General features: G+C 53.4%; 1 long non-coding RNA gene across 1 annotated transcript; it reads left to right on the plus strand.

The window, feature by feature from the left end:
* The first annotated feature begins 1957 nt into the window (after window positions 1-1957).
* LOC123478792 (uncharacterized) lies at window positions 1958-19309 on the plus strand. The gene is made up of 3 exons (XR_006654127.3): window positions 1958-2116; window positions 18773-18845; window positions 19112-19309. It is a non-coding gene; the product is annotated as an uncharacterized lncRNA (long non-coding RNA).
* The last annotated feature ends 420 nt before the right edge of the window (window positions 19310-19729 follow it).

A 19729-nucleotide genomic window follows, 5' to 3' on the forward strand; every position in this document is an offset into this window, starting at 1 on the left:
GGACTTGGCAGGCTCCCTGGGAGAGATGGCAGAGGAGGAGCGTCATCTGCTCGGCGTCTGGGATGCTGGTATGTTGGCTGCAACTTTTCTTGGCTGGGAGGCCCTGCTACTGCTGAGCATGGAGCTGATGCCTCTCCGGCCTGCATCTGTAGCCGGCCCAGCCCTGGTCTGCGTGCCTCTCTCTGTGCCCCACCGAGGGGTCTGCAGATTTGGGGCATCTGGAAGGTAGCCACTCTCAGCCTGGACAGGAGGCCATGTCCATGCTCAAATGGGAGTCCTGCAGCCCCAGGGCTCTGGGTGGGCAGGTCCTCGTCTTGTGTTTGTGACCAGGACCCCCAGGACAGCTGTTGGGTAAATGTCACACTCTGGCCGAAGGATTGTGTATGACACCCGCGATGACAGTTGTGCCAAGATGGCTCTCCCGCCACCAGCCTCCCCTGGTTGGACCCCATCAGCAAACTGGATGCCTCTTTGTTGCCGCTCGGCATTCATTTCTTCTGCTTCTGAAACTGCTGGGCCTTCTGAGGGGGCCTCCCAGTTCACTGTGAGCGCCCACCGCAGCCCTCTATAAACTCCTCTCTAACCTGCAGGGCCAAGGCACCCAGAAGTGTTTGCGCTGGGCGTCCCTGCCTTTGTGGCAGGACCCCTGACCCAAACTGGGCCAATCCTCTTTTCTCTCCGTGGTTAGGAATTCCAGATGAAGAGGCAGCACGGTGGGTGGTGGCTGAGAGTGTGTCCCACGTGTCACTTGGACTGGGGAGCTAGGGGGCAGCCATGTTGGCCCCTGGGCGGGTTGGTCAGAGGAAGAAGAATGAAAGGTACACAGACACAGAGACAAGAAAGGGAGACTGTGCCCACGGATTCCGGCTCTCCAGCTCCTGGTCCCTGTCCTTCTCAAAAGGACAGTGTTTTTCTGCCTTTGGCATCCCTGAGACACCCTGAAGCCTGGTGATAAATCCCCTCTTTTAACTAAAGCAACTTGGACTGGGTTTGCCATTTTCAAACAAGGGCTCCGCCTGAAAAACCAGACTAGTGCTCCGCACAGGCTCACGCCTCAGCTTCTCATCATTAAGTTGGTTTGGGACAAGTTGGGGGAGAACATAAGCTTCTTGGGTGGGAGTCCATTGAGGGTCACACTGGCTTTGGGGGGGATTTGCTCTTGGGCTCCTCACCTTGTTTGGGTTTCTCCTTCCACCCTTGACGTTTGGGGTGGAGCTGGACTCTGGTATGTTAGCCCCAGGCCCGGCCTGGGGCATGTGCCGCAGGCCCTGGTCTGGTCCCACTGCCTCGCTGAGGTCAGCCCCTTCCAGGCTGCTCGGAAAGTACAGGTTTGCCCAGGGGCCCTGTGCGTCAGTGTGGGAGCTTCTCAAGGCCTTAACGTTAATTTCTTTTCAAGTCAGCAGGAAAAGGGAATATAATAACAAATCCAGCTCAGTCCAACTTGTCATTATACCAACACCATTGTAAAGCATAAGTTTTTACTTATTTACTTATTTAGGGAGGAAGGGACCTGCAAGGACACACGTGCATATAACCACAAGCAATGTCATAGTGTGACCCCATCTAAACCCCTACTCCTAAGCATATGTGGGGGTTCAGCTTCCTGCGAAGCCCAGGGAGGTGTGCCCTGGCTTATTTAGGGGATTCTGCAGGCCAGGCAGTGACCCCAAGTGTCTCTGCCGCTGTGACTCCTTTCTCAGTCTTATACAGGTACATCTGGGTTGCGGGGACAGACCGGCTGATCAGGCATCCTTACTATTCCCACATGGACTGAGCTCACAGTGTAGCCAAGCGGCGGCCTGAGCCCGAGGCAGTGTGACTGCAAGACTGCATCCCTAACCTGGAGGGCCCATTGGCCCAGAGGTGTGAACATCGGCCCTTATGGACCATCAGGCACTTGAACCCTGCCCTGACCTCTTGTAGGTGGGAACCAGGCAGTGCCCTGCTTCCTCTCCTTTCCAGAGGCCATGGCACATCATGAGAGCTGCCCAAGGCCAAGCTCGTTTTGTGCATTATCTCATCAGTCGTCCCAGCAGCCCAACAAGGAGGTACTCTTTTTACAGACGTGGAAACTGAGGCTCAGAGACCAAGAGGTTTGGCCAAGTGCAGAAAACAGGTAAGTGGCAGGAGCAGGATTGGTCTTCAGGTCTGCCTGACGCCAGGGCTTATAGTCTCACACCCTTTGCCCCAGCCAGGGGGCCGGCCTCCCAGACACACGCCCCAACAGAGCAGCGTGGCATTGGGCGGCGTTTCCAAGGTGAGACACAAATGTGGAGCCCTGGCCAGACACAGGAGACTCCCGGGTGGTACACAGAATGAAGCTGGTCTGTTTATTCCAGAATTATGTGGGCATATAAGCAAACATACGTAGTTTATATATCTTCATCGTGGTTTCCTGAATATGTCTGCCAGCCTAAGGTATCTTAAGTTTTTACAGGCGAGTCAATTTAAAGACAAATATTAAATAATGGTACAGCTGGCACATGGATAAAGCAAAAAACAAAATGAAACAGAACAAAAAAATGTTCACAACTGGTGTACTGGAGAGAATTATAGACCTGAAATCACAGTCTCTGGGTTTGAGTTATCTTAGGAGTGTCTTGGAGTAAGAGCCCTCAGCTCTCTTGGACTCAGTTTCCTCATCTGTGAAATGGGGAGCGTTCTCCAAGTGTTGTACAGATTCGAAGGAGAGAATGCAGAGCAGACGCCCTGCCCAGCTGTGTACAGAGGTGTGGGGAGCGGGGCCGCCAAGCCTCCAGCCCGGCCCTCTTCTGCCGTGAGCTCCCGGCAGGGCGTGGGGAAGGCGTTTCTGGACAGGAAAGACTGGGGAGAGTTGTCTGTGCTCAGTTCTACTTGGGACCCACCCCAGGTCGCTGGGCCTCTCAAGTAACATGATATAAATCCGTTTAATTGAACATGAGTCTTAATTGCCAAAATTACCTGTAACATTAGCTTCTTTCACAGCTGCGCCCTCTCCTGGGGCTGGTGCCAGTTCCCGGGGGATGACTGGCCCCAGGAGGGCCAGGCCCTAGTGGAGTCGGCGGCTGTCAGAGGGCCTTGGAGTTCAGCATGGGGCCTAGGGGTTGGAAAAGAGCCAGGGCTGGGGGTCCGAGGCCTCTGGCCTTGCTTTTCCCCAGGATGGTGCCGGCCCCTCAATACAGCCAGGCTAGCTTCACATGCAAGAAACCTTCCTCAATTCCAGATGTCAGAGAAATCTCTTATTTTCCTGAAATCTCTGCGGGTCCTGGGAGTCAGGGCCTATGCCCAGTGTTCCTGCCACAGAGCTCACGACCTCGACCCCGGGGTCACGGGGCCTCACTGAGAGTCTGTAGTAAGCAGAGGGGACAAGAGGCAGGACGTGAAGTCTGGGGCGGTGGCGGCTACCACAGGCCACATCTCCTACCACCCCTATGGGCTCAGTAGGAGATGTGGTTCTCGCTCTTCTCAGGACTAACAAGGTGGGGGGGGGGTGTCTGCCAGAGAAAGAAGCTTTGCTACCCCTGTTCCCACCCCGATCTGCACTGTGAGATTCCTTGTAGGAGCCCAACTGCTTTCTTCAGGGCCCTGGGCTAAGCCTTGGCACGTGAAAAGGCTGCATGGATGGTTCTCAGACTCTCGAACAGGAGGAGAGAGGGGACTCGCCATGCAGAGCTCCACAGAGGCCCAGAGCGTCCACCACCCATGCTGGCCGGGCTTGGAAACACAGGGGCGTCTCTCCACCCCTCTCCACCTGGGCGGGCTCTGGGCAGACCCGGGCTGTCTACAGTGGTGGTCTTCCCCACGGAGGCATTACATGGTCTCAGACTTTTGTCCCTGTGCTCTGGGGCAGCTATGTTCGTGGATGAGATAATTTAGCATGATAATTAAGACCTCGGTGCCATTCCTGCCTGAAGTTATCTGTGAGAACCACCCTTCTCAATGTCAAGGGTTTGAGAGGGGAATGAGGGGAAGGAGGGAAGGGTGTGCGTGTGGTTTTTGTGGGTGTTGAGCTGGTGGTGGTTGGGAGCTCGGAGGAAAGGAGAGAGGAGCGCAGAGAACACATGAGAGGAAGGGGGACACGGGACACGGAAGGCACATTTTGTGCAGCCCCAAGGTGCCAATGCCTGCTTAGGACACAGCGGATGGTAAGAGATACAGAGGTCCTTGCTATCTCAGCACTCATTTCCGGGGTCCCCACAGTGTCTGGTTGGAAAGAGGCGAACGTCCTAAGAACACAAGCCTTGAAAGTGGAGTGGGGTTTGCCCAATGGACGAGCTGGAAGAACAGCGCGCCTGGCAGAGGGCGCCGCGTGGGCAGACGCATGGAGGCAGGAAGGAGTGAAGGGCGCTCGGGGTGCAGTGAGGAGTCTGACTTTGGCAGCCTACTGAGTGCAGGTGACAAATAGCTGACGAAGAGGAAGATGCTGAAATTGGCTGGAGGCAGACGTGGAGGACTTGGGCGAGGTTCGGACTTCATCCTGCAGGCAACGGGAGGTTTTGCAGTAGGGACATGCATTTAGAAAACATCAGCTTTTAGGGACATCACCCCAGGAGGCACAGGGGAGCCCCGTGCGATAGTCTGGAGTCCCCCAAGGGGGATGCAGGAGCACTATGCAGCACTCACCCGTGTGATGAATCCTCACCGAAACCCTGGGAGGGACAGAGAGGTTAAGGATCTTGCCCAAGGTCACACAGCGAGGAAACTGCAGAGCTGGGTCTCAGACCCAGGCCTGTGCTCCCAACCAGTTTGCCCAATCTGCACCCCAGATAGGCGGGCTCTCCTGTGTACCATTCAACACATTCAGTGGATCACTTCTGGATTTAGATACACTTATTCGAAAAGAAAGCTCGACATTACTCATATAAATAGAAAAGCAATTTATTTTCAATTACACATAATATAAACATCTAACTATTAAAATAAAGCATTTGCTCATGCCGGAGTCTAATGAGAGGTGAGCATGTGAACTAAGGCAGTGGCAATAGCCAGAGAAGGAGGGGACACACGGGGACACATTTAGGTTTCGGGGTCAGGACGATGCAGTGAATGGCTGGGGTGGGGTGAAGGCTGCCTCAGACACCCGAGGTCTGGGTGACTCGTGATGCAGTCAGGGACGTGGTTCATGCACCTGGGCGGGTGAGCGTTGCGAGAGGTTCTACTGTGTGCGTTAAAGTTAAAATCCTAAATAAAGTGCGTTGAGGATTAAGTCACATTGGACATGCTGGGATGGGGTGGGGCGGGAGAGCTTGTTCTCCGGTGGGGGATTCCTGGATGTGGCAGAAAGGGCGCTGGGCCCTGGACAAGGTGTGTGCAGTTAACATCGGGGGCCGGTGGAAATTGCCAACAAGTGGGGCCAGGCAGAGGTCTGGGAAGGCAGCTCCGCACACTCTGCCTGCACAGCCTGTAACCGGAGCCCTGGAAGATCTTTACGAACGTGACATCAGGGTGGCATTAGCAGGCTCCCCCAACAGGTGGGTGGAGCATTTATCACTTGAATGCCTTTCAGCTGCGGGTGAGGGGTGAGCCAGGGTAACAGGAGTCGCTGCATTAGCTCCCCAGCTCCCCCAGGGCACCTGGCTCGTTCTGTTTCCCCCAGCTCTACCCCAGCTCCAAAGGAAGCAAGGCCTCTCTCCCCTCCTGTTGTCTTTTGTTTCTGTGGCGGAAAATTTGAAAGCCTGGCTATTGGATTTCTTTTCAGCACCCCGATAAGGTGGCAGAGGAAACATCTGTGGCTTGAGACACAATGTGTGAAAGATGGGGGGCGGGGGGCAGGGACAGAAGTTTTCTGTCTTCACTTGATCTCAGCCGAAAGGCTGAGAAGCGATGAGGAGTTTTCTGTCTTACAGAACATTTTATCTCCCTGCTAGACACCTCCTTTATTAAAATTAAATTTATAGGTTGAAATGTTAGCGCGAACCTAGAGGAGGCTGAGGGTTTAAATCCAAGGGAAGGGAATTCAAGATAAATAAAAAGAAAATCCCCCAAAGTCACACTCCCAGAACTCAATGCAGACACACTGGTTTCACTTTGCTACGCCGTTCCCCGTCAGCTAGCTCCCAGATCTCCGCCACCTGTGATGCTCGCCTCCGATTTATCATCATCGGCACCCGGGGGCCAGCCCAACAGACACACCACGGCCTCTTAATAAACCAGGCACTGAAAGGGTCTTGGGCATGAACCAGATAGGAGTCCCCTGGACCCCGAAGGGACAGAGCTCTGAGTCCCCGAGCCTGCCATTTGCCCTTCTGCTTAGTCCCAAAGACAGAGCCGATCTGGGAGAGGATATGATGTGGGTTTTCTGGACTTAGCCCAGGATCGGAAGAGACCCACCTTGGCAGCCTCCTTCCTCCCTGCTCCTCCCTGCTTGCCGTGGTCCAGGCGCTGGGACCTGAGGCCACACTCTGGGAGCAGCAGCCTAATTGTGGCAGGCTGCTGGGTGGGCAGAGTCCACCACCAGCTTCGGGAGGGCAACACCCTGCTTCGAAAGAGCCACACGCACTCTGTAAGTGGGCCACCGGCCGCTCGATGGGGCAGAAGTTTCATCCAACCTCTGGCGTGTTTATACAATTACAGCGGCAAGCGGAAGAAAGCACAGTGACGAACTGAGCTCGTGCACTCCCAGGAACTTCTTCAGCCACATAAATTGTGGAGGAGACGTGCCCTGCTTGAATTTATGAAATGGCTTCTCGTGAAGATGGCTGCTGGGCCAGTCTGGGGCTGGCAGCTGGTCTACCCTGTGGCTGGAATTAGATGCGAGAGCAGAAGGTGAACCCACCGTCCTGCTCCAAACAAAATGACAAGTCCCTTCTACAGGGGCCAGGTGGGGCTGCGGTTCGGTCCAAAGCCTGTTGACTTGCTCCAACACTGGCAGCTCCGGCTGACCCACAACCCAACCAGCAAGCCGTCTCCCGTCACGGGATGTCCTTTGGGTTCTCGGTTTTTATGAGCAAGATGAGTGGCAGAAAAACGAGAGCTTCTGGGGTTAGTGTAGAAACGCAATAGGTCCGGCCTGCATCCCCCATGTCTTCAACCACTGAGGGTGGACCCTGTGCCCCACAGAGTTGGATTCTGTCCAGTCCTCACAAACAGAAGCAAACACTTACCAAGCCCTTACGCTGCGCCAGGACATAGGCTACTGCTTTTAAGTCAATTATCTTATTAAAGCCTCACAATGGCCCTCTGACAAAAATGCCGGTATTGTTCCCACTTTCCAAATGAGGACGGAACAGTCCAAAGACAAGTGCAGTGAAGCAAGCACATGGTAGCCGTTGACCCCAGAGGCGCCTGGGTCCAGCGCCTGCCACGTTAACGTCACCCTGTGCTGCCCGCGTCGGCGCCACGGGCACCTGCAGCCCTTCAGAGACCCTGTAGGGTCTGAATCATCCTTCGGACACGCCAGAGAGGTCAGCGTCCAGTTCCGTCTAGCCTGTGTGTAATTCATAAAATACAAGTAGTGCAGTGTTTGAAAATGGGTGTGCACGGGGATCGTCCCCCAAGCTGGAAAATCGGATTGATCCACTTGCCTTACGCCCTGGCCATTCTGACGCTTACGGGAGAGGAATTTACAGCTTGTCGACGCCACCAAGAGCAGTCAGAGCTGACAATAATGGTAGCAGCTGATGTCACAGCGCCATGGCGCCTCTGCTGGATGTCTGGCCCCGGCACTTTGCCCGTATCAACCATTTAATACTCCCAGCAACACTATGAGATGGGAGCTGTTTCCAGAGGCCCATTTTCCAGATGAGGAAACTAAGGCACAGGAGGTTAAAGAAATGCATTGGGGCCACTGCGCTAGGACCCAGGCAGCCACCATCTGGAGTCCGTGTCTGATGGCTGCTGCTGTGGACGTCCTGTGTCCCTCCAACAGTGCTGTCCTATGCACAAGGTCAAACCCTTCCCTTTCGCTTTTGGGGGATGGTCCTTGGGGCCTGATCAGATTGTGCTGTGGGAAGGTGACTCATCCTTGTCGGTGGCTGGAGGGACCCGCTTCCAGAGAGCCAGTGACTGTGCCGCCCACTCCTTTGCTGCTGCTGGGTGAGCAGGCTGAGAGTCTTTGGCTCCTGTCTTCCCCTGGAGCATGGCTGGAGCACCCCATCTTGTCAGACAGTGTGTGGAGCTAGGTACCCCCTCCTGGGGGACAAGGAATCTGGTCAATGGGACCACCTTCCCCTCTGCCCCCGGGGACCAGGGACTCCAGGGAACCGGGGCTCGGAGAGGGTGCTGGGGCAGGAGTCTGATCTCTTTCTTGCAGAATGACAAGCCTAGGCCTGCCCAGGCCAGGCCAGTGTGTGTGGGTTGTAGGAGGCTGATATGGAGCACAGGTGGGGCCCGGCGTTCCCTAGAAACAGAGAGACTTCTGAAAGGAAGGTGATTCGCTTTCTCACAAAGTCGATAAAGGCAATGCTCTTTGGAGGTCATCGTTTGCCACTATTGATCTAGGACTTCAGCAGGTCATTCATTCATTCATTCACTCACTCATTCAACAAGGATGCAGCAGCAACCAAACTGAAACAGATACAGCCCCTCAGTAGCAAACGGTCTAGGCTGGGGGGAGGGGAGATGGTTATATTATCACACGATTAAATGCACATTTGTTCATCTGTGATGAGAGCTACAAAGGAAAGCGACCCAGCACAGGCTTTGGGAGCCTGCAGGGAAAAAAGACCTGGTCAGCAGTCAGAAGAAGCTTCCCCAGGAAAGAGACAGTGGGGCTGAGACTGGGAGCATGAGAAGAGCTCACCAAACAAGAGAGATGGGGAAAGAAGAACATTTCTGGCAGAGGGAGTGGCAGGTGCAAAGGCCCAGGGGCAGGTGGAGGCACAGTAGATATGAGGGTATGCAAAGGCTGGGCTGGCAGGAGCACAGGCTGTGGGAATGGCCCTGGAGAAGCCAGCAGGGCCCTCACGAGGCTGGGCCTTGTAGTCATGCTGAGGCCGTGGCAAAGGTTGGTTTTCATCACAGTGAGAAACCACTAAATGATTTTAAGCACGCAGATGAGGAAGGAGGGTGAACGTGGAGGAAGGGCAGTGACATACCTGTTTGAGTTTGGCAAAGGTCACAGTGACCCCGTCTCACCTCTTCGTGGTGGAGCTGCCAGCAAGGGCACAGAGGTCAAGGGGTCAAGACCTGGGTGCATGGAGCCTAGGAGAAAACCTAAGTGGGGAGAGAGTCCATCCTCTAAGCAATGTGGGGAGACTGCCAGTGTGAGGCACAAAACCTAGTAGGTTGGGAACATCTAGGGTGAGCCTTTAGAGTAAGCTTTGCTGTCCTGTAGCAACTGAAGTTCACACTAATGACCCTAGCGCCATCCAGAAAAGACAGAATTACAGGGAGTACTATTTGTTTTGGAAAGTACTGGAGGACAATACACTGCAGGGGTATCCCCAAACGAAGCGGTTAAAATAAAAAAGACGCCAGCGCTAAAGGACACCTCACAAGGCCTCCAAAATGCTGCAGCATGACCTGCCTCTGAGCAGGCCAGATCGACAAGCCTGATTTTGCTACAAACGACTTGATTAATTGAAGAGATTTTTCAGCTAGCGACGAGGAAGCAGAGTGCTCCTATAGCAAAGACCTAAAAATGTGGCTTTGGAATCGAATAATGGGGAAAAGCTGGAAGAATTTTGAGGCACAGGAGAGAAAATGCCCACGTTGTTTTCATCAGGCTGTTGGCAGAAGTATGCACATTGAAGTTGCTCCTGGTGAGGGTTCAGAGGGGGAGAAGCAAACAGAGGAGGTGGCCATGTGAAGACTGAGGCAGAGCTCAAAGGGATGCAGCCCCAAGCCAAGGGATGCCGGCAGCCTCCAGAGCTGGTCCTCCTCAACAGCCTCCGGAGGAAGTGTGGTCTTGCCAACACCTTAACCTCAGTCTAATGCTAATTTTAGACTTCTGGCCTCCAAAATATGAGGGAATACATTTCTGTTGTCTCAAGCTATGAAGTTTGCGCTACTTTGTTACGGCAGCTGTAGGGAACTGATACCTTCTCAGTAACATTTACTTCATATTCTGCAAACATCTACAATTTCCTGTGGCTAGTGCTTTACCCTACCTGAAGGCTCAGACTAAGTGATACCTCCTCAAAGTGGCCTTCCAGACCTCCCTAGCCACAGCTGGTTAACCTCTTCTTAATTTAGATCACAACAGTTAGTTAAAACTAAAAGTCTCTCCTTAGTCTATTATACACTTGCATTTTGTCTGCTTTCCTCCCGATAGAATTGAGCTCCCAGCAGTCAGGGCCTGTGGCGTACAGGGCCTGTCCTCTGTACTCCCAGCATGTAGCAGGCGTCCTGGAGCAGGGTGGACACTCCCTGAAGGTTTGCTGAATGAATGAGTGATCTTCCACAGTGCCCTAAAGATCCGCTGAGTTTGACTGGTGTTAATAAGACTGATCCTCTGGCTTCCTTTAATCAGCAGGTATGGATGGCTATTTAAATTTGTGTTTTGGATCCCTCGTCTGTTCTAGGATGTGAGGCTGTTTGATATTCATTCACTCACTCTATAAATATTTATTTATTCGCGGCTTGTTATGTGTGAGGCAGTCCACTGATGATTCCTAATTGGGCTATTTTTTCCCCCTGTTGAATTTCAGTGGAGAAAGGAAAAAAAAAAAAAAAAAAAAAGCCGTGGCAGCATTTTTCAACACAAAACAAGCCATATAACAACCACAGACCGCAAACAACAAAACAATCTTTCATGAGGCTAATTAGTCCTAAGCCTTAAAAAAAAGTAATAATTGCCGATTCTGGAGCAGTCTTTGAAGGCGTTTGGAGCTGAATAGTAATCAGGGAACGTCAGCCTTCAGGAAGCCAAGTGCTCAGAGAAAAACAAGGCCCTCGAGTTGTGTACTTTCTGTAACTCTGATTTGGCTGAATTTTCTTCTTGATAAGGAAATTTTAAGGACATTGATGGGCAAGGGAAACACATTCATTGCACACACTGGTTCTTTCAACAGACTTCACGACACACAAGCAGTCTCATAATCAGAAGTGTTTCTTTCTGTTTAAAACCCAGAAGGGGAGCTGACATCTTTTATCAAAAAGACAGACAATTCTCATCCCCTGACAATTCCAGATTGTGGATCCCAGGAGGCTCTCCTTACACTGGTATTTTATCGCTGGAATCAGAGCGACGGCTGTTTATTTTCTGAATCTCCACATAGTTTTCAAGGTGTTGCCAGCAGGGCCGGGGCTGACAGTGACACGTGTTATTGTCACATTGCTAGATCTGAAAGAAAACACCAGATAAATAAATACCAGCGTTGCCTTGGATCTCGCGGTGCTATCGTGGGCACCAGAGGCACTGGTGTTTGTTAATGCGTGCACCTCCTCTGTAGGGCGAGGCACGCTCCCCTTTCATCTAACGGAGCTGGGGAGGAAGGTGCAGGCCCAGGCTGGCAGCCTGGTGTGGCCTGGGACGGCCATTTAATCCAATTCCTAGTCTGGGCGACAGACAGTGGGTGGAGTGGCCTCTGGATGAAGCTCCATGCTGGGGCGTTGCGGAGGTAGAGGCTGGACAGTCTGCTCGGTCCTCTGGCATGCCTAGGTTATCGTCTGGTGTGGTAGGGAACCAGCATGGCTGGGCTCAGAATCGGGCGATGTGACCTGGGGTCCCCACCTGGGGCCCCACCTGGAGAGGTTGCTTACCCCCCGAGCCTCTGCTCTGTATCTGTAGAACAGGATGCTGGGACCTTCCTCCCTCTCTCCCAGGCCTGTGGGGAGGACCCACGCACAGGGGAGGTGCCCCCTCCAGGCAGCCCGGCTCTTCCTCTTTCCCCAGACACAGGCTGCTCATGTCCTCCCCTCTGCCCTTTTCCCTGCTCTGTATCCCACCTCCCTGTGCCTTTCACCTTCTTTAAAGCCACTTATCCGAGACCAGGGGTGACATCAACAAACTATGGCCCACGGGCTGCGTCTGGCCTGCTGCCTGGGTCAGGAAGTACAGTCTAGTTGGAACACAGCCATGCCCGATCATGCACACGTGACCTGTGGCTGCTCTCCGGCTACAGTGGCAGGGCTGCGTGGTCGCAACAGAGACCACGTGGCCCACGAAGCCTAAAACTGTACCATCTGGCCTTTTATGGAAGCAGTTTGCCTCATCCCCTCCCCCCACCCCCACCTCCATGTCCTTGCTGTTCTGCTAGGCTTGGCATGTGAGCCTCTCAGGGCAAGGCTTTCAGGGGCCCCTCGAGCTTCGTGGCCAGGCTCATCGTTGACCACGTCTTCTGGTTTGAGTGGGGACTGCACTGCCTCACACGCGTGTTACAAGGAATGTTACGAGGCTGGCTCCAAAACTTTATTCCCATCAGGATCAACCAAGTGTGCTCTTCTGTCCCTTTGCTTCTCATAAAAGTGGTTCTACGCCGTCTGTTGTTAAATGGCTCACAGTAGTAAAGCATGTGGGATAGCAACGATGGCCTGTGATAAGCACTTGACAATTTCTTGTTAAATAAATAGGCACACGTAGCCAGAAGAGCTTTCTCCTTGACCACAGAGGGAGCCAGATCACTGGTTGCCTATGTCTGTCATGCCCTCTTCCTGCTCCCTGACGCACGCGCGGTGATTACAGGTGGCATACCTGCCGGACACTAAGTAACGTTGACTTACAGTCAGTCCACCCCTCAAAGACAGCTCAGCCTCTACAGCCTCGGTAACATCTGCCAATTCCCCCACTTGGGCCGAGAGAGTTCCCTGGGACTCACCTACGGCTCAACGCCTTTGGCAGGCAGCGGTATCTCTCAGGCATGTTGGAACATTGCTTTGCATGAGGTTGCCTACTCACAGCATTTGCATATAAAAACATATGTGTATGTAAATCCTGAGGTTTTTATTATAATGGCGAGCTTTGACTTATGCCTTTCAATTACAGTAGCGACATCAAGCTTTCTTTTGAAATGAATTTAAGTTAAATATTAGTTTAAAACACACATTTACCACCTGAACCAGCAATTCCATTCCTAGGTATTTACCCAAGAGAAGTGAAAATGTATATCCATGTTTATCATATGCAAATGTTACCGTGGTGTTAATCATGATAGCCCCAAATTGGGAACATCCCAAATGTCTTTCAACTGGTGAGTAGATAAAGAAATTGTGGCATCGTCATGCCACGAAGGGAACTACTCAGTGATGAAAAGGAACAAAATATCAAAGCACAAGGAGCCTTGTGTTAAGGGAGACAAGTCAGAAGCACAACATTGTGGGCTCGATTCCATTTATATGACTTTCTTAGAAAAGGCAAGCCCTGGCTGGTGTGGCTCAGTGGATTGAGTGTCAGCCTGCAAACCCAAGGGTCACTGGTTCTATTCCCAGTCGAGGCACATGCCTGGGTTACAGGCCAGGTCCCCAGTAGGGGGCGCACAAGAGACAATTCACATCGATGTTTCTCTCCCTCTCTTCCTCCCATCCCCTCTCTTTAAAAATAAATAAATAAAATCTTTAAGAAAAGAAAGGAGAAGGTGAATTGTAGCAACAGTGAGCAGGGTGCTAGAGCTCTGGGTCAGGGGGAGGATGGGCGCGAAGGGCCGGAAAGCACTCTTGGAGAGTGACGAAAAAGGTCTGTCGTGATTGTGGAGATGGTTACATGGGTATAAGGGTTTGTCACATGGGAATGGACACTTAACATGGACGCATTTTCTTGTATGGAAAGCACACCTCGCCTAAGCTGATTCAAAGAAGAGTTTAAAGGAAAAATAGACAAATCATAAAACGGTGTCGCATGGCAAGGCCAACCTTGAGACGGTGGCCGGGATTTAGGGACCTTTTGTTCTCCTGATTGTCACGAGAAAAAAAATGCCTCAGTGACCTCTGTCAGTCTGGCTGGGAAGCTTGTCTCCCGTGGGCTCCAGACTCCAGGCTGTGCGGACGCAGAAGGCCTTCCCTACCCCGCAATTATGAAACTGTTTCCTCATGTGGGTCTCTAATGTTCCTACAATTTTCTGAAATATAACTTTTAAATATTATTTTTAATTGTGCTAAAAATACACATAGCCTGAACATTACCCTCTCAACCTTTTTTTAAGCCTCCAGTTCAGCGGCGTTAAATCCCCTCACACTGCTGTGTAGCCATCACCACCATCCGTCTCCAGAACTTTCCATCTTCCCAAACTGCAACTCTGCCCCATTCAACATCCCCCTCCCCCAGCCCCCCGTGACCACCATTCTACTTTCTGTCCCTACAGATTTAAGTACTCTAGGGACCTGATGTAAGCGAAGCCACAATCAGCCCAGTCCCAGAAACGGTGTTCTACACGTGAATACATCTTTTTAAAAAAGATGTTATTTATTTAATTTTAGAGAGAGGGGGAGGGAGGGAGAGAAACATCGATCAGTTGCTTCTCCTACGTACCCCACCTGGGACTGAACCGCAAACACATGGCATGTGCCCTGACCGGGAATTGAACTGGCGACCTTTCGCCTTGTGGGATGACACCCAACCAGCTGGGCCACACCAGTCAGGGCTGAACACATCTTTCTGAGGTTCTGTTTCCAGTTCCTGTGCTCAGTTTGTTTATTTCTACACCAGGTCCATGCTGTTTCAACTACTTTCCCGAAGACTTCGCTCATCCTAAGTCGAGGCTCCTACTCGGGCTCAGTCAGCCTTTCAGCTGCTCCCAAGAATGTGGGACACTCCAGGGTCTGCCTCACCCTCTCCCACCTCTCCCTTTCCCCAGGGAGCCTCGGGTGCAGGGGTCTCACTGGGCGTGGGTCAGATGGCAGTCCTGACACCGCCACCAGCCACGGGGTTGCGGCCACGAGGAGGTCGCCCCCACAAGGATTTGGTGGGGAGTTCAGGTGCTCCAGGAGGGCTTGGATCTCTCTGCCTGCAGTGGAGCCTCTCCAGGGCCCAGTTCACTGTCAGGCAGTCTTCGAGATAAGCAAGTGAGTCTTGGTTCCCCTCCAAGGACATTTGGTACTGACGTGCACAACAGAATCCATTCGAAGTTCCTTTCAGAAGGGTCTCTGTGTTTCAAGGGGGTGTGGTGGCGCTGCTGGGGCCACCTCTCTGAGTTTGTGCCAGGACACTGAAGGTGCAGAGCCTGGGCCCACCAGGGCAGGGCTGGTTCCCAGGTGTGTGGGCATGCGGACTTTCCATGACTCTCCGAAGACTGCGTGGGGCCCTTGGCCTAGTGTCCCTGGGACCTGGGCACGCAGACTGCCTCCTTGGGGCCAGAGCTGTGGGCAGAGTGTGGGAGTGCTGAAGTTTTCATGAATCTCTTGCCATCTCAGGTCGGATGAATCAGGTCACACCCACCAACTAGCTCCCTCTAGGTTTCTAGTAGGAGGCAGCAGAGAGAAGCTGGGCCAGCAGGGAGCAGAGATAAGCTGGGGGAGCTTGTTGGGGAACAATGGGCACCCTTTTCCCCACCCCATGTGCCTCGAGGCTGCAGGTGGGGTGGCAGCCACCTGGGGAGCCTGGCTGCATTTGGGAAAGGGCCCTGGGGGAGGAGCTTGCTGGGAAAGTGGGCACAGCAGGCAAGCTCCTCGGGGAGCCCCAGGACGGCAGAGTGACAAAACCAGCGGGAAATCCAGTGTCTCCCAAGCTACAAGCCTTCGCATCCCTCCTTCCCAGGTTCCCAGTACCCCGCACTTCCTGCATGGGTCATTACATATCACATGCACGTGCACACACGTGTGCACATATGTTCAAACCACTTTTTCAATGTACGTAAGTTTAGGGTTGTTATGAACAATAATGGCTGTGATACAGTCATAACAAGTATCGCTCAGAGATCACTTCCAACAGGCCGGGCACTGCTTTTTGTGGGCTTTTTCACTCTGTAACTCAGTCAGCACGAACTTCCTGAGGGAGGTTCTCCACCATTACTGCCCCCCTGTAACAGATGAGGAAACCGAGGCACAGAGCAGTGAAGTCACCTGCCTGGGGTCACGCTGATTCAAACGCAGGCTGTCTGGCTCCAGACCCCGAAGCAGGCTGCCTCTCAAACCACGGGTCGAATATGAGTTAGGCTGAAAGTTTCTTCCACAAGTCACGTTAATAAATTACCAATTATGTATATGTATATGTATATGTAGCAAATGCTCATTTAGCATGCCATCCGGTTCTTCCTGCAAAGCCCCAGTCTGTGGACACCCACTTCGGCATGGGTCTGCCCCAGAGGGGTGAGACGTGCACCCAGCCTGTGCAGGAGCTGAGACGACATCGCCTGGACAGTGAGACCAGCAAGACCAGCGTCCCTGTGACACGTCCTGCCCATCGGGGCGTTCAGCTCCAGATCCGTTTGTGCCAGGCGCCCCCCTCCCAGCCCCCATGGGGATGCGGAGGGAGCGTGTTGGGGAGGAAGGCAGGAGGAGAGAGAAGTCAGGCGTCCTGAGGCTCATTAGCCACAGAGAATCCTGCAGAGCCCAAGCCCCCGCCTGTGGTGTGGGATGCAAAGTCACCAAATACTGTCATGGCCACTTTCCCATCTGGTTCTGAACCAAACACCTGGCCTCGCTCCGCGGGTTCCCCGTTAAGTCTGCGAGCAGCAAGCTGAAGGCTTTGGATGCGCGCAGCAGGAGCGCGTGGCCCTCAGCACTAGGAGGCAACGCACAGCCTGTTGTGCAGTTTTAGTCGGAAGTCACAGCCTCGCTCGTGGCTCACGATCAGCTTGGGGCCTCTCCCGGGAGCGCGGGGTGGCTCTCTGGGAAGCCCCAGGGCACGTTCCAATCTCATGCCCTGTCCTGAGTTGCTTCAGCCCACGTTAGAGTATGCTTGAGAATGCGTTCCATCTTCTCCTGAAAGTGACAGGTCAAATGGGGAAGGATGGGCTTTTTCCCTGGGCCAGGGGCCACAGACTTGCCTGTGGTCTCTGAGGCTTGGACACCAGGGCTTCCTCAGAAAATGCACCTGGTACTGCCTTCTGCCCCAGCTGGGGATGATCCATTACAGCCTTTCAAGCAGGTGGCTCTGGGTTCCAATCCTGCTGCTCCTCCTAACCAGCTGGGTTGGTCTGGGCAAGTCGGTCCGCCTCCCTAAAGGCTGGATTCCGCATCCATAAAATGGGGATAATAGTTCCCACTTTGCAGAGTCACTAGGAGGGTAAAATGAGGTAGGGGAGGAAAAGGGCTTGGCCCCCTGAAGCTGTCCAAGAAATGTTGGGGGACAGTGCAGTTGGACGGGCAGCCCCATGGGGGCCTGTTTGCTGGGGGTTGACTTGATTTCACTGTGACCTTTCTGAAGCACCTCCCTGGGGCCAGGCTCGGTGTTACCTGGAACTCAGCGGTGACCGAGGTCAGTGCAGCCCCAGCCCCCATGGACCTACATGCCTGTTACCCCGGGGACCGCAGTGATCGTTTGTGGATCTGGTAGAGACCAGCCCTTGTCAACTTCGGAGAGTCACAAACCCTGCAAAAATCAGACACGTGCATAGGCGTACCAGGCACCCAACATCGGCAGACAAATCTGGGGGTCCTTGGACCCCCAGCCACTGTCTCCATTCTCTCTGTGCCTCTTCTCACTCTTTAAAGATGGCGCCACGGCAATTTATGTTTATTCCGTGTTCTCCTTCTCAGCTCCCAGGGGTGCCCGTGAACCAGTGTGAAATGCTCTCTTTAAAAGCCTAATTATTTACACTGACACTATTTACTTTTGACTCCAGTTGCTGAGTCAATATCGTTTTGCCTCCGCTCCCGTCCCTTGGCTCAACAAGCCAGGGGGTTTACAGAACCCACCTGACTGTATGTCTTGATCCACTCGATGGCCTTTGAAATTTCACCTGCTCCGGGAATTAAATTATGGAGGCCTCGGAGGTTGAGGAGAGGCCAGGGTGGAGGCCTGTGTATTTGCTGATGCCTGACACTGACGCCTGTTTCTTATCTGCACCCAGCTTTCTGCCTCCAGTGCTTTAGAGGCGCAACCACGCGGCCGACCACGCCACCCTCTCGCCTTGTTTTCCAAGTCCTCCCCAGCTATGGCCTGAGGCATTGCCCCAACCGGTGTGGGAGGGTGGGAATTTCCCCTCAACCTGTGACCACCAGGAGTTTCTGCATAGGCTGTGACCGAACCAACCCTTCTTATCTGTCCTCCCGATCACTGCCCCGGTGAGTCTTTCGGGCTACACCCTGCCAGTGGGCACCCTGTACCCAGAAGTGAGCTTCCGGGCACTGGGCTGCATTCAGCAAACTGATTTGTTCAGTCCTATCTATAATCAGATGCCAGGGGCAGATGAGAGTGATAACGCCTTCCCCGTTTTGCAATCACGGACCTGATGGAAATGGGAGATAAGGCAAGGGAGAGGTGTGGGGCAACCCTGAAGCAGTTTCCCGGACACCAGGGAGGACACCCAACCCACTTTTCTTGTTGAACAGCCTGTGTCTCCGAGGCCGACCGTCCTTTAATTAACCGTGTTCACAGCCTTCTCTGTAGCTTTGGTGCTCTTGCTGTCCCTGACCTACTTAGGAACAATGACCGGCAATTAGCAGCCGATCGCTGGAGGGCGATGGTCCTTGAATACCATCTCAGAGCCTTTCCCTCTCTACAGAAGGCACTTGGGTGTCTCACCCATTCTGGAATGGACAGCACCTGCTGTTCCCCCGAGAGTATTTCCTCCTGCCCGTAACTGCGGGCTCAGCAAACTGGCTTGCATTTGCATGTCCCTCCTCTCTCACTTTCTCTCCCCAGCAGAGCTGCCCAAAGCCCCTGTCTGTGTCTGGCCAGTTTGTCTGTGGGTCCCCAGAGCCTAGCATCGTGCCTGTGAAAGTGTTGAAGGAATGAATGCACCCTGGCACCCACGCCCCGGGGGGAGGGGATGGCCAACAGTGCATTTCGCAAGTCTACCTCTTGTCCTGCCCGCAGCTGGCTCCTCTCCAGGCCTAAGGACAAGTTTCAATCCATGAGCTGGAAGGAAACTGACCAGTTTGATCCCAAGGTATGGGTGCAGCTGTTGCCACGGGGGAGGGAGGGGCTGAGGCGATGAGTGCTGGTACATGTGGATACCCCCAGAAAGCTCTGTAGGGCGTGGTGCGTGGGTATGCTTAATGCCAGCCCACGGAATCCTACGGGCAGCATGTTGGTGGGAGGGGAAGGGGGGCAGAGCTGTCGGGGTGGGTCGCGCGGGTGAGGGGATGAGCTCTTAGGGCAGTGATTTTCAACCAGAGCACCACAAGAATTTTTACTACCTGACTGTTTCATCAGGGGCACTGTCTCTTTTCCCTGAGATTTTCGAAGAAAAAAATGACAACAGCCAACACAACAATAGCTGTCCTGTGTGAATGAATCAAAAGTGAACTACAGAATTTCAGTCCACGTGTGCCGTGGGAGGAAGAAGGCTGAACATCGCTGCTTTGGGGCTATGTCGGAGGTCCCGCCGGTGCTCACTTCCAAACACGAGGAGGGAGGGGCAGGGAGTGCATATGACATGGGTAGATACATGTGGACATATCTCTACATACCTACTATATAAATTGTTTTTTTAAAATATTTGTGACTGCTGGTGTGTCCTCCAAATTCCTACGCTGAAACCCTAACTCCCAGTGTGATGGTGTGAGGAAGTGGGGCCTTTGGGAGGTGCGCAGGTTATAAGGGTGGTGCTCTCATGAGGGGGGATTTGCGCTCTTGTCAAAGGGGCCACAGAGCCCCCAAGCTCCCCCTGCCACGGCGAGGACACAGCGAGAAGTCTGCAACCGGGAGGACAGTCCTCACCGGGCCGTGCTGACACCCTGACCTCGAACTTGCAGCCGCCAGCACTGTGAGAGATGATGTCTTTATGGATAGGCCGCCCTGTCTGCGGGATTTTTGCGATAGCAGCCCGGA

The sequence above is a fragment of the Desmodus rotundus genome, chromosome 12, assembly GCF_022682495.2.
Source record: "Desmodus rotundus isolate HL8 chromosome 12, HLdesRot8A.1, whole genome shotgun sequence".
In the NCBI taxonomy this organism is placed as follows: Eukaryota; Metazoa; Chordata; class Mammalia; order Chiroptera; family Phyllostomidae; genus Desmodus; species Desmodus rotundus.